The sequence below is a fragment of the Ciconia boyciana genome, chromosome 7, assembly GCF_034638445.1.
Source record: "Ciconia boyciana chromosome 7, ASM3463844v1, whole genome shotgun sequence".
In the NCBI taxonomy this organism is placed as follows: domain Eukaryota; kingdom Metazoa; phylum Chordata; class Aves; order Ciconiiformes; family Ciconiidae; genus Ciconia; species Ciconia boyciana.
The window spans coordinates 51,099,846-51,112,082 of NC_132940.1; positions in this window are offsets into that span (position 1 = coordinate 51,099,846).

The window sequence follows — 12,237 nt, forward strand, 5'->3', positions numbered from 1 at the left end:
AGGTTTATAGAAACTTTGCTTGTGATACCTTGTGATCCAATTGCATAATCAACCAAAGTTCCTTCAAGGATGCACATTCTTATAGCTGAAGAATAAATACATCAAGAGCACATCAGGTTGTCTACTTCTTTGTTAAAAAAGGCCTCACTCTTTGGGCTAAGCCTTTGCAAGTGATGGATGATTTGCAGAAAGTTTATGCTGTGAAACATATGGTCCATGATGTTCTGATGTTCCTTGCAACCACAGAAGTTAATGAACTTAAAAGGGAGAATAAAACTTAACATCAAGCACCATGCATTTTTTGGTCAATATTGTTGCTGTGGGCCAGGAAAGTTCCATGCATGACGATCTAGAGCAATGCAAAAGAGCTAAAGAGCTGGAACTTAGTATTAAGAGAGCATGTGATTGTTTCTCTCTTTTTAAAAAATATTTTTATTTAACTAATTCTTCTATAAGATCTCCAGAGTACTGCAGAATCCAGCTACTCTTCCAGGGACATGCATTCACCTACCCAAGGAGCACACAGACCCTCGTTTAAATTATAATTGGAAAATATTTCTCCAGCTGTAAACTGATTCCCCTTTTGGGGTTGTAAGAGGATCCAGATAGATCTGAGGAGCTTTAGTCTGCAGCATCTCAGTTCCCTAAGGCTGAGAGGATTGTTGACAGGCTGTAATTACAGCCTGCAAGTGTTTACTTTGGCTGGAAAATTGCAAAGTACCTTTAACAGCTGGCAGCAGCTAAGTTTCTCCAGAGAAGGAGAATGAGCAAAAAAGGTGCAACACATAAGGGTGGTGGTTCCTGCTTTCTTGCCTGGAGGAACCGAGCTGTGGCTGGTTGCGGACCCTCTACAAATAGAGATGAGCTAAAACAGGAAAGGAAGGCAAGGCATGGTGTGAGAGACTTTGCAGGGACACAGGGGATTTTCTTCTTGGAAAATGAGGAGTTGCAACCTGTTGGGTTGCATTTCAGAGCTGGAGCCAGATGAACCCATCAGTGCTGCTGTAACTGGATGAGTGAAAATGCTGTCCCCCCCATGACACAGGGATTGAGTTAGTGCAGAACTTTGTTATCTCAGAAGTGTAAACATTGCTGTGAAGTGCTACCAAAGAAGAAACACATGATTTGCAGACTTTAAGTGGGTTGTGAAAGTTTGAAGACAAGGTGGAAACGGCAAGATGTTCCTGCTTCCATGTAATATGAATTAATTAAAACCATTTTAGGGATAGTTTTATTTGGGAACTTGACAGTTATTGCAGGGGCAGGGGAGAGCAAGGGAGGTGGACAGAAGAGTAAGGAGAGAGCAAAGCAGTACACCCAATGACAAAGCATTTGAGAAAGTCCAAAAAATACAGTTGTCAATAAAATACCTGCCCATAATGAAGAGTCTGGTTCCAAACTACAAGGGACATAATCTAGTTATTTTCTGTGATGTAAAGACAAAGGCAACAACCGTCAGATAGACAAATAATGTGTTTTCAGCATGCTTTTTGTATTTTCTTTCACTCAGCTGTTTTGAACTGAACATCAAACACTTTTTGTTCCACTGATGAAAGGAAAGTTATTACACTGGGATAAAGTATTTCCCAATATTTATCCTTGTAAAGTGAAAAATAGGGCTAAATGTTGGAACATCTCAGAAAATTAAGTTTAGTTTCTACTGGCACGACCTTGTCTAACAGGATGGGCATCTGTATCATGATGTTATAGTGTCCTCATGAGAGAGATGCCTCGTTTTTACAGCAGAAGAGCTACTTTCAAGGTGAAGGATGTTCAATGTTAAATCATAAATTCAACAAGCCTACTCTGTCACAAGAAACAAATTCAATTTTACAGCAAAAATTGTACACTGAGTATCTGTGCTTCTAAAATGGAGATGGGGTGGTGATAAATGAGATCAGGGCAATAGATGTCAGACCCTCTAAATTATATGGGCCAGACTGAAAGCAGTACTAAACACACAAAATGAAGTAAAAGGAAATGAGAGTGCAGTCATTTATATGAATATTTATGTGCTAAGTATCTTTTAATTTGTGTGTGTGAAATAGATGAAAACACCTTCACTTTTCCGCATCTAGTGCCCCGACACTGGCTCACAGGAGGTTATGGGGTTTGCTGACCAATGTCAGCAAGTCCACCTGGCACTTTTCACCCCCTTTACAAGAAGCAAGAAGGCAGCTGCTGCTCAGACTGCCTCTGTGTCAGTCTGCCTCCCATGCTGATGCACTTACAGGCAAGTTCTTGCTCAGGCTGCATCAGGAACCGGTTTTAACTTCTGAATACAATGAATTACTTTTTTAACATTTTCCCCTGATGATTTAGCCCTTAAAAGTTAACCTCATAGGGTACCTCATTTAAATATGATTTCAAAGCAGAAATAATACTTCAGTAATATCTTATTAGAACCAATGGCTCACTCTGTAATGAAATCTTAACTCCACCAACAGTCAAACTGAATGAATACAAAGGAACAAAGCTGCTCAAACACTGAAAAACAATTATTTCACTTTCTTTTCTGTCGGTACCATGCAATAATTTCCCCTTATTAAGGCAGTATATTTCAGAGGAATTACAATTTATACACAATGAACAATATCTTAAAATATCATTGTTTCTTGGATATTTTCAGTGAGAGAACTAATGGGCAGATCTTTCACTGGAAGATGTAGAAGCAGAAATTAAACTGAAAAAGTGCTGTGTGCTATTTGTAGTAGGAAAATAATGATACTGGGTTCAACAGATATGCATTATAAATACATAGGACCAGATTTATCTATTTCTTTTGAAATTTTTAGCATTGAGATAAATTTGGTAAAATGTGTTCTCAGACTTACTGTGTTGCACTGTATCCTGGACTTTTGGTAATGATTAAACTTAATGTGGTCTTCTGATTTACAGCTATCCAGAGATGCCTGGGGTTTCCAAAGATCTTAGGCATGCACTAATCAGCACAGATGATGGGTGATTTCGGAGATAAAACTCTCTCAGGAGTGACAATGTCAGTGTGCTGCTGTTGTGAATCATCTTTAGAACCTTCTCCGTTATGTGTGAAGGACATCCCCTGAATTAAGGGGTTTGGTGGTTTGCTTAAGTCAACATTGCTATGGTCAGCAGGTTTGCAGTGAAGAACAGCTCTGCTGGATTTCAAGATACAGCCATTACTGGTAACTGACTCAAATCCTTACTTATAAATCTCCTTTCTCTAAAATTTATAAAACCCTGCTTATGTGCATTTTCTGTAAAGGGTTTTCTACAGGTTTTGAAAGTTGAGGAAAATACCACCATCCCTTTCTTCCCAGTAACTTGTATTTCAAATAGGGTGGATTATAAGTCCTTTCAATGCTGTTGGATAAGAACTATTTAAAAAGTTATTTGACCTCCTTGCAAAATAGAGTTGCCCAGTGCCCACTAGCAATGGTGTGTGGCCAGGCTATTGAGGTTTCAGCTAGTGAAAATTGCTATGACCTACAGGTAGGAGACACTACGATTGTGATCCTCTCTAATATAAAAATCAAGAGAATAGGAAAGGCACACAGTGGCGGTGAAATATGATAGGGAGCTTCTGATTCATGTGTTGTACCACTTAAAACTGCTGATAACCATAAATTGCCTTGACCTTGTGAGCTACAGTGCAGTAGCTCTGATTGTGTAAGTGTATGACACAGACCACATACAGCTAAGTCAGGCTGTGTTCTAAAACACCGAGTAGTGCAAGCATGTACAAGAAAAAAGAAAAAAAAAAAGCTTTTATATATTTTAATTAGGCAGAGTTAAATCTGACTAAGAAGAATTTAGTAACCTGAACTCCCATTGCTGGGAATTACCTTACAAATTTTATGACTGTCATTGTGGGTATGGAGTATGTTCTAAACAAGTTGGTAATAAAGAGGGATAAAGTATGAGCATGCTTCCCATGCATCGTTCATATCTATTGAACCAGCAGAAAAGCTCTTAGAAATGGAATATTCCCAAGGGTCAATTTTTCTGACCACAAAGATCTTCCAGCAGCAACATACCTGTGTTTTGGTGAAAAGTGAAAGATCATCAGGGAGAGGGCAGATCAGAATGATTCTTGATTATTAAGAATATATGAAATATGTTGTGTGTCTGTGTGTGTAATAGTCTTAACTCCTGTTCTTAGAAGAACAATGTTACAAGGTTGAAACCTCATTGTTGCTGGGGAATGCTTTCCCAGTATTTTGGGAAGAGTCAGAGGTTAAAAATCTCAATCTTGATCTGAATTTCCCTAAAGTTTCAGAAAAATCTCATAGCTCCACTATATAAGAAAATTCAAAAACTTTCAACTTTATTATTTCATTTGTGTCAGAATTCTTACAGTACATGCTCTGTGTGTGGCAACTTTGGATTCTGTTTAAATAAGATACAATCAGACTATTTACGAGAAAGGGAAAAGACATTACCAAAATTGCTCTTTTGTATTTTGCTTTGTAAGTGAACAGAAATAAACAAGTAAAAATAATGCGTTTTATTGCAAGGGGAAGAAAGAGGACTGAATATAAGAAACTTACAGGAAGATGTTGTCAGGAAGAAACTTACACTACCAGATGTTGAAATGATACATGTTAAAATATTTTTATACTAATTAAATTTCTTAGTAGGAATTCAGCTCTGTGAATAGTTAAACTGAACATTCCTCAGTGGACCAGATGGGTTTACATGACAAAACAGGACAAAGTATTGCAAAGGTACTACTTATAATTCAGCACCCAATGCTGGAAGTAACTGAATTCTTGAGAAAAAATTACTTAATGTTTTTAATTATTGGAGTAAAGACTTGTGATCCAAAGGTTATTTGTAATTGCTCTTGGTAAGTTTACTTTATATTAATTTTTTTCTCATTATTTATTTTTAGATTTCTTCAGAAATGGAGAATAAAGACTTGTTCCAGTGAAGCGAAACTAATCTAATACAAAAGCTAATGAAATTGAGGGTTTTGCTATATCTTCTAAAAAAAGTGATTCAGAAATCTTTTACACATTTTCATAGCATAATTGGATGTTCCAAAAATGCAAGAATTTTAACAAACTGACTCCAAAGAGGTAGTTACTACGTACTGTATGCCTGCATGGGACTTACTACACTAAGCAGTTTGGCATTTGCTTATCTCTAAAAATTGAAGTAATGTGGTGAAGTTTCACGCTTGTTGTTTTTTGACTGAAGTCTTACACTGAGGACTATCAAGCTTCATTTGACTTATTTCAGTAGTCACGGTTATGGCAATGGCCAAGGGACCGTTTCTGAAAAATATACCTAAACTCATATTACTTTTGAAGGTAATAGAATAAGAATTTGTATATATACCTCTCAGTAAAAACATATTTCCCCCTCTCGTAAAAAACACTGTGTAGCATGCATGCCTCTGAAGCCCCTGGAAAGATGTTGACTCCAAAAGGAATTGGAACCAACTCCACAGTGTGCTGGGTTTGGCTGGGATAGAGTTAATTTTCTTCATAGTAGCTAGTATGGTGCTACCTTTGGATTTGCGCTAGAAACAGTGTTGATAACACAGAGATGTTTTTGTTATTGCTGAGCAGTGCTTACACAGAGTCACAGAAACACAGAATCGTATAGGTTGGAAAAGACCTTTAAGATCATCAAGTCCAACTGTAAACCTAACACTACCAAGACCGCCACTATACCATGTCCCTACGCACCTCATCCAAATGTCTTTTAAATACTTCCAGGGATGGTGACTCAACCACTTCCCTGGGCAGCCTGTTCCAATGCTTGATAACCCTTTCAGAGAAGTAAAATTTCCTAATATCCAGTCTAAACCTCCCCTGGTGCAACTTGAGGCCATTTCCTCTTGTCCTATCACTTGTTACCTGGGAGAAGAGACCGACCCCCACCTTGCTACAATCTCCTTTCAGGTAGTTGTAGAGAGAGATAAGGTCTCCCCTCAGCCTCCTTTTCTCCAGGCTAAACAACCCCAGTTCCCTCAGCCGCTCCTCATCAGACTTGTGCTCCAGACCCTTCACCAGCTTTGTTGCCCTTCTCTGGACATGGTCCAGCACCTCAATGTCTTTCTTGTAGTGAGGGGCTCAAAACTGAACACAGTATTCGAGGTGCAGCCTCACCAGTGCCAAGTACAGGGGCATGATCACTTCCCTAGTCCTGCTGGCCACACTGTTTTTTATACAAGCCAGGATGCTGTTGGCTTTCTTGGCCACCTGGGCACACTGCTGGCTCATATTCAGGCGGCTGTCAACCAACACCCCCAGGTCCTTCTCTGCCAGGCAGCTTTCCAGCCACTCTTCCCCAAGCCTGTAGCGTTGCATGGGGTTGCTGTGGCCCAAGTGCAGGACCTTGCACTTGGCCTTGTTGAACCTCATACAATTGGCCCCAGCCCATCGATCCAGCCTGTCCAGGTCCCTCTGCAGAGCCTTCCTCCCCTCAAGCAGATCAACACTCCCACACAACTTGGTGTCATCTGCAAACTTACTGAGGGTGCACTCGATCCCTTCGTCCAGATCATTGATAAAGATATTAAACAGAACTGGCCCCAACACAGAGCCCTGGGGAACACCGCTTGTGACCGGCCGCCAACTGGAGTAAACTCCATTCACCACCACTCTTTGGGCCCAGCCATCCAGCCCGTTCTTCACCCAGCAAAGAGTACAACTGACCAAGCCATGAGCAGCCACAGTTTCTCCAGGAGAATGCTGTGGGAAACTGTGTCAAAGGCTTTACTGAAGTCTAGATAGACAACATCCACAGCCTTCCCCTCATCCACTAGGCGGGTCACCTTGTCGTAGAAGGAGATCAGGTTGGTCAAGCAGGACCTGCCTTTCCTGAACCCATGCTGGCTGGGCTTGATCCCTTGGTTATCCTCTACATGCTGTGTGATGGCACTCAGGATGATCTGTTCCATCAGCTTCCCTGGTACCGAGGTCAGGCTGACAGGCCTGTAGTTCCCCGGGTCCTCCTTCCGACCCTTCTTGAACATGGGTGTCACATTTGCTAATCTCCAGTCAACTGGGACCTCCCCAGTTAGCCAGGACTGCTGGTAAATGATGGAAAGGGGCTTGGTGAGCACATCTGCCAGTTCCTTCAGTACTCTCGGGTGGATCTCATCAGGCCCCATAGACTTGTGAGTGTCTAAGTGGTGCAGCAGGTCACTAACCATTTCCCCCTGGATTAGGGGGGCTCCATTCTGGTCCCTGTCCCTATCTTCTGACTTGGGGGCTGGGTACCCAGAGAACAATTGGCCCTACTATTAAAGACTGAGGCAAAGAAGGCATTAAGTACCTCAGCCTTTTCCTCATCCTTGATCACTGTGTTCCCTCCCCTGTCTACTAGGGGCTGGAGATTCTCCTTAGCTCTCCTTTTGCTGCTAATGTATTTGAAGAAGTATTTTTTGTTGTCTTTTACGGCAGTAGCCAGATTGAGCTCTAGCTCAGCTTTGGCCCTTCTAATTTTCTCCCTGCACTACCTCGCTACACCTTTGTAGTCCTCTTGACTTGCCTGCCCCTTCTTCCAAAGGTCGTAGGCTCTCCTCTTTTTCCTGAGTTCTAGCCAAAGCGCTCTATTCAGCCAGGCCAGTGGTCTTCCCCGCCAGCCCATCTTTCAACACCTGGGGACAGCCTGCTCTTGTGCCTTTAGGACTTCCTCCTTAAAGAATGTCCAGCCTTCCTGGACTCCTTTGCCCTTTAGGGCTGCCTTCCAGGGGAGTCTGTCGACCAGTCTCCTAAACAGGCCAAAGTCTGCCCTCCGGAAGCCTAAGGTGGCAGTTCTGCTGACCCCCCTCCACACTTCTCCAAGAATCAAAAACTCTATCATTTCATGATCACTCTGCCCAAGACGGCCATCACATGGCTCACAAGTCCTTCTCTGTTCGTGAACAAGAGGTCCAGCAGGGCACCTTCCCTAGTTGGCTCACTCACCAGTTGTGTCAGGAATTTATCTGCCACACATTCCAGGAACCTCTGAGACCGTTTCCTCTCTGCTTTATTGTATTTCCAGCAGACATACGGTAGGTTGAAGTCCCCCACAAGAACAAGGGCTAGCGATCGTGAGGCTTCTCCCAGCTGCTTATAGAATAGTTCGTCAGTCTCCTCATCCTGGTTGGCTGGTCTGTAACAGACTCCCACCACAACATCTGCCTTGTTGGCCTTCCCCCTGATTCTTACCCATAGACATTCCACCCTATCGTCACCATCATTAAGCTCTAAACTATCCAGACACTCCCTAACATACAGGGCTACCCCACCGCCTCTCCTGCCTTGCCTGTCCCTCCTGAAGAGTTTATAGCCATCCATCGCCGCACTCCAGTTGTGTGAGTCATCCCACCGTGTTTCCGTGATGGCAACCATATCATAGTTTTCCTGGTGTACAATGGCTTCCAGCTCCTCCTGCTTGTTGCCCATGCTGCGTGCATTGGTGTAGAGGCACTTCAGCTGGGCTGTTGTCCGTGTCTCCTTCATAGAGGAACACCCCTTGTGTGCCTTGAGGTGTTTCACTGGCGTTTCCCTCTTGGCTCCTATTGCCTCAGTATCCCCTAGCTCAACTCTGTACAACTTCAACTGTGCCCCAGAGTACCCAGCACATCTCAGAGACACAGGCTGAGTGCCCTCGCTAGCACCCACTCCCTCTAACCGTGGCACGTTGTCCCTCAGCTTCTCACAGGCAAGCCTGGTATTACTCCCCTCCCCCTTTGAGTCTAGTTTAAAGCTTGGTCGATGAGCCCTGCAAGCTCCGGAGCAAAGATTCTCTTTCCCCTTTGAGCAAGATGAATCCCCACAGACGCCAGCAATCCTGGTCAAGGCCTTTTCTGCTTCTCACCCCACCCCACCAGTGAGGAGGCTGGGGGTGCACAAGAAGCTGGGAGGGGACACGGCCGGGACAGCTGACCCCAACTGACCAAAGGGCTACTCCATACCATATGGCGTCATGCTCAGTATATCAAGCTGGGGGAAGAAGGAGGAAGGGGGGGACATTCGGAGTGATGGCGTTTGTCTTCCCAAGTAACCGTTACGCGTGCTGGAGCCCTGCTTTCCTGGAGATGGCTGAACACCTGCCTGCCCATGGGAAGGAGTGAATGAATTCCTTGTTTTGCTTTGCTTGTGTGCGCTGCTTTTGCTTTCCCTATTAAACTGTCTTTATCTCAACCCTTGAGGTTTCTCACTTTTACCCTTCTGATTCTTTCCCACATCCCCCCAGGGGTGGAGTGAGCAAGCGGCTGTGTGGGGCTTAGTTGCCAGCTGGGGTTAAACCACGACAACAGTATGTTCCTAAATATCTTATGTTGAACTATGTGGCATGATTTTTTTCTGTGGAAACTCAGATGGGGGTGTGGGGGGTACAGGGGCACTACTAACAAGAAACAGGTTGACTTTTAAGAGCAGAAATGCCTCCAGAGCTGACTGGTGCAGCAGGAATGGTTAGGTCCCTCCACATGTGGGAGGACAGGTCCAGGAAGTCTGTAAATCCCCCTCTCTGCCCCTGTTCCTACTGCTTCAGGTCAGAGTCAGGGCTGGGCAGGCGCTCCGCTGCAGCACTCATTCGTACCCTGCACGCGTGGCCAGAGGACAGTGGGCTGAGCAGCGACTGCGGAGGGTCGGACTGTGCCGCTCTGCGGAGGGAGGCGGGTCCGGAGACGGCAGGCAGGGGAGGATGGAGAGCACCAAGGCTGGAGGCAGAAATGGGCCATGGCCCATGCTCAGAGCGGCTGTGGAGTCATGGCGAGTCGTGGTGGGCAGCAGGAGTCAGCGTGCAACTGGGAAAGAGCACCCTAATGGGGCTACTGTGGAGCAACACAGAGGTTTAGGAGAAATGGCAATGTGCTGGCCCTGTCTGCGTGTGCAAGCTTTTAGAACTGTAGAATATTCATTTAACAATGTTTCTTTCTGTCTATCAAAAGAAATAGGGTTCAATTCAGAATCAAGGGATGCCTGGTGCCAGAATTTTGTTCAGGACTCATTTTTTTCTTTTCCTTAGAGTCTAATGCGGTTAGAAAAAAGTAAGAAGCTTGATTGTAATGAAAATAATTTTAATGAGTATATCAAGTAAGTGCAATTAAAATCTAGGTACATAAATAATATGCAGTCCTAATTAGAAGTGTTTTTTTTCCAGAGTACACTTACTAAGAGGCTTTTTTTGTGGTTTTTCTTTTTTGTTTTTTAAGATTAGTTGCAAATATAGGCCACTCCACACTGAGAAAAGAATATAAAAGAAATTTATTTTATTTTACTTAAGCTTCAGCAGTTACCCAATGTTCTTGGTTATCTTTCATTCTGCAAAATTATTTTTTTGAAAAAGTTTGTCTGCACTGTCTTCATTAATCCTCCAGCTGGTTTGGTTTGTTAATATTCATACCAGTAAGTCACCATTTCTTGATTGATAAGTGATTGAACTAATTCAGTATATTTTATTTAGTCAGAGTTCCATTTTTAGGCCCCGTCCTCCATTAAAGTGTGCAGGATTCTGTATATGAGGAGAGAGAGGGCAAGGGAAAAGGATGAAGAGATATCACTCCTTGTAGAGCCTTGTTAAGGTAGGGGGAGATTTGTATGAACAGAGCTTGTGGCAAGATTAAGTGTTAGCTATTGCAGGATTTATATCAGTGCGTTGGAGACCACCACCATTGCAGGAATATGCTCTAGGCTCAGTTACCTTATTGCAGGACACAGACCCTTAGGATCACGTTGCTTATGTATCCCCAATCTGAGGAATTTGGTAAGAGCAGGAAGTGTACAAATGATTAAGGTTTTTGCCAGTGTACCAAGATCTACTTCTAAAAGCATTACACGAATGTGCTAATAGATTTAACTATCTAAATGTTATTTTTCTGCCAAAAATCAAAATCTTGGAACACTGTAAAACAAATTGGTGGTTTGCTGGCATATTTTTTCCTCCATTCTGTAAAAAATTATTGACTGGGTAGTGTATAGATGACACATCATAGGAGGAAGAAGACATACTTTGTATTCAGAAGTTCACAGAATTACAGATATGAGAAATGGAATGGCGTATTAACTTTTTAATGTACCTGTAAGTATAGGATTGCTGTCACGCATACAAGTTATATACTTTTTTACATTAATAAGAAGTGAATCATCATATTCTGCTCTCTATGTCTGATTTTCTGCTGAAAAGGTTCTACTTAAATACTAGTTTGGATTGCTACAACAAGAGAGATTTTTTAGATGCTAGTAAATCAATTCTGCTTGCATTGACTGCGCCAAGAAAATAATAGCTTGAAAGGCTCCCAGAGCCTCACATACAACAGTATTACAGCTTCTGGTATATTACAAATGAGGTAGACAAGTTATCAGATAGAGAGAACAAGCGATGATTGAGACAGTTCAGATTCAGAGACTGGTAAAAGGCATCAACAAAGAAAGATGACTCCTTTGCTTATTTGCTGGTGCACCCCGTGACCAGCCCAACATGAACTGGGTGTGCAAAAGCAAGACCTTCCCACTTTTAGTGGGAGGCAGAGATGCCTAGTTGTTGATTAGTGCAAAGCCTGCTAATTTGCAGAAGGAAGAGTTGACCTACATTGACTCTCTATATGTACTTTTATTTCAATTCATGAAATTGTGAAGCAAAAGGAAAAGGGAGGGATAGACTGAAATTAAACTAAAGAATGAGGATCCTGAATACTAGGTGCCATGGGAGTCTGCACTGTCCATAGTAAATAAATGTCTGCTCTCTGTGGGGAACCCTCAAAATGAAGCCTTCCCCTTCCATTAACGCAAAAAAAAAAAAAAAGATAATAAATTGCACCCACTGCTCTGAAACTCATCCCTGGATTTTATCCTTGAATACTCTAACCAATTAGTGACTGCAAAAGGACTTAAAAGATTGTCACAAGGGATAGTCTTACATTAAAGACCTTACTGATATTGAATGAAAGCTGGCTGCCTTTTCTAGTCACACTGAATGACACCAAGTACCTGAGAACAGCAGTCCTGTGAGGAACAGGGAGATGCTGACTCCATGCGAATGCACTATATTCAAGCTGTAGTATTCCCTAGCAATGTTGTGCTAAGCAGCTTAGCTGGAAAATACTTCACGTAAATAGCAATTTGTCATTAAAACTGAAGCAGAGAAAGCTAAGGTTAAATAAAAAGCATTTAAACTCTTATCAGGATAGCCAAACATATTTTTCATGTTGGAAAAGCATGTTTAGACATTGAGTAACTGATGTATTTAGTTCTCATAGCTTACTGTAAATGCAGATAAACTTGATAAGCAAAGACACATCTGCTGAAT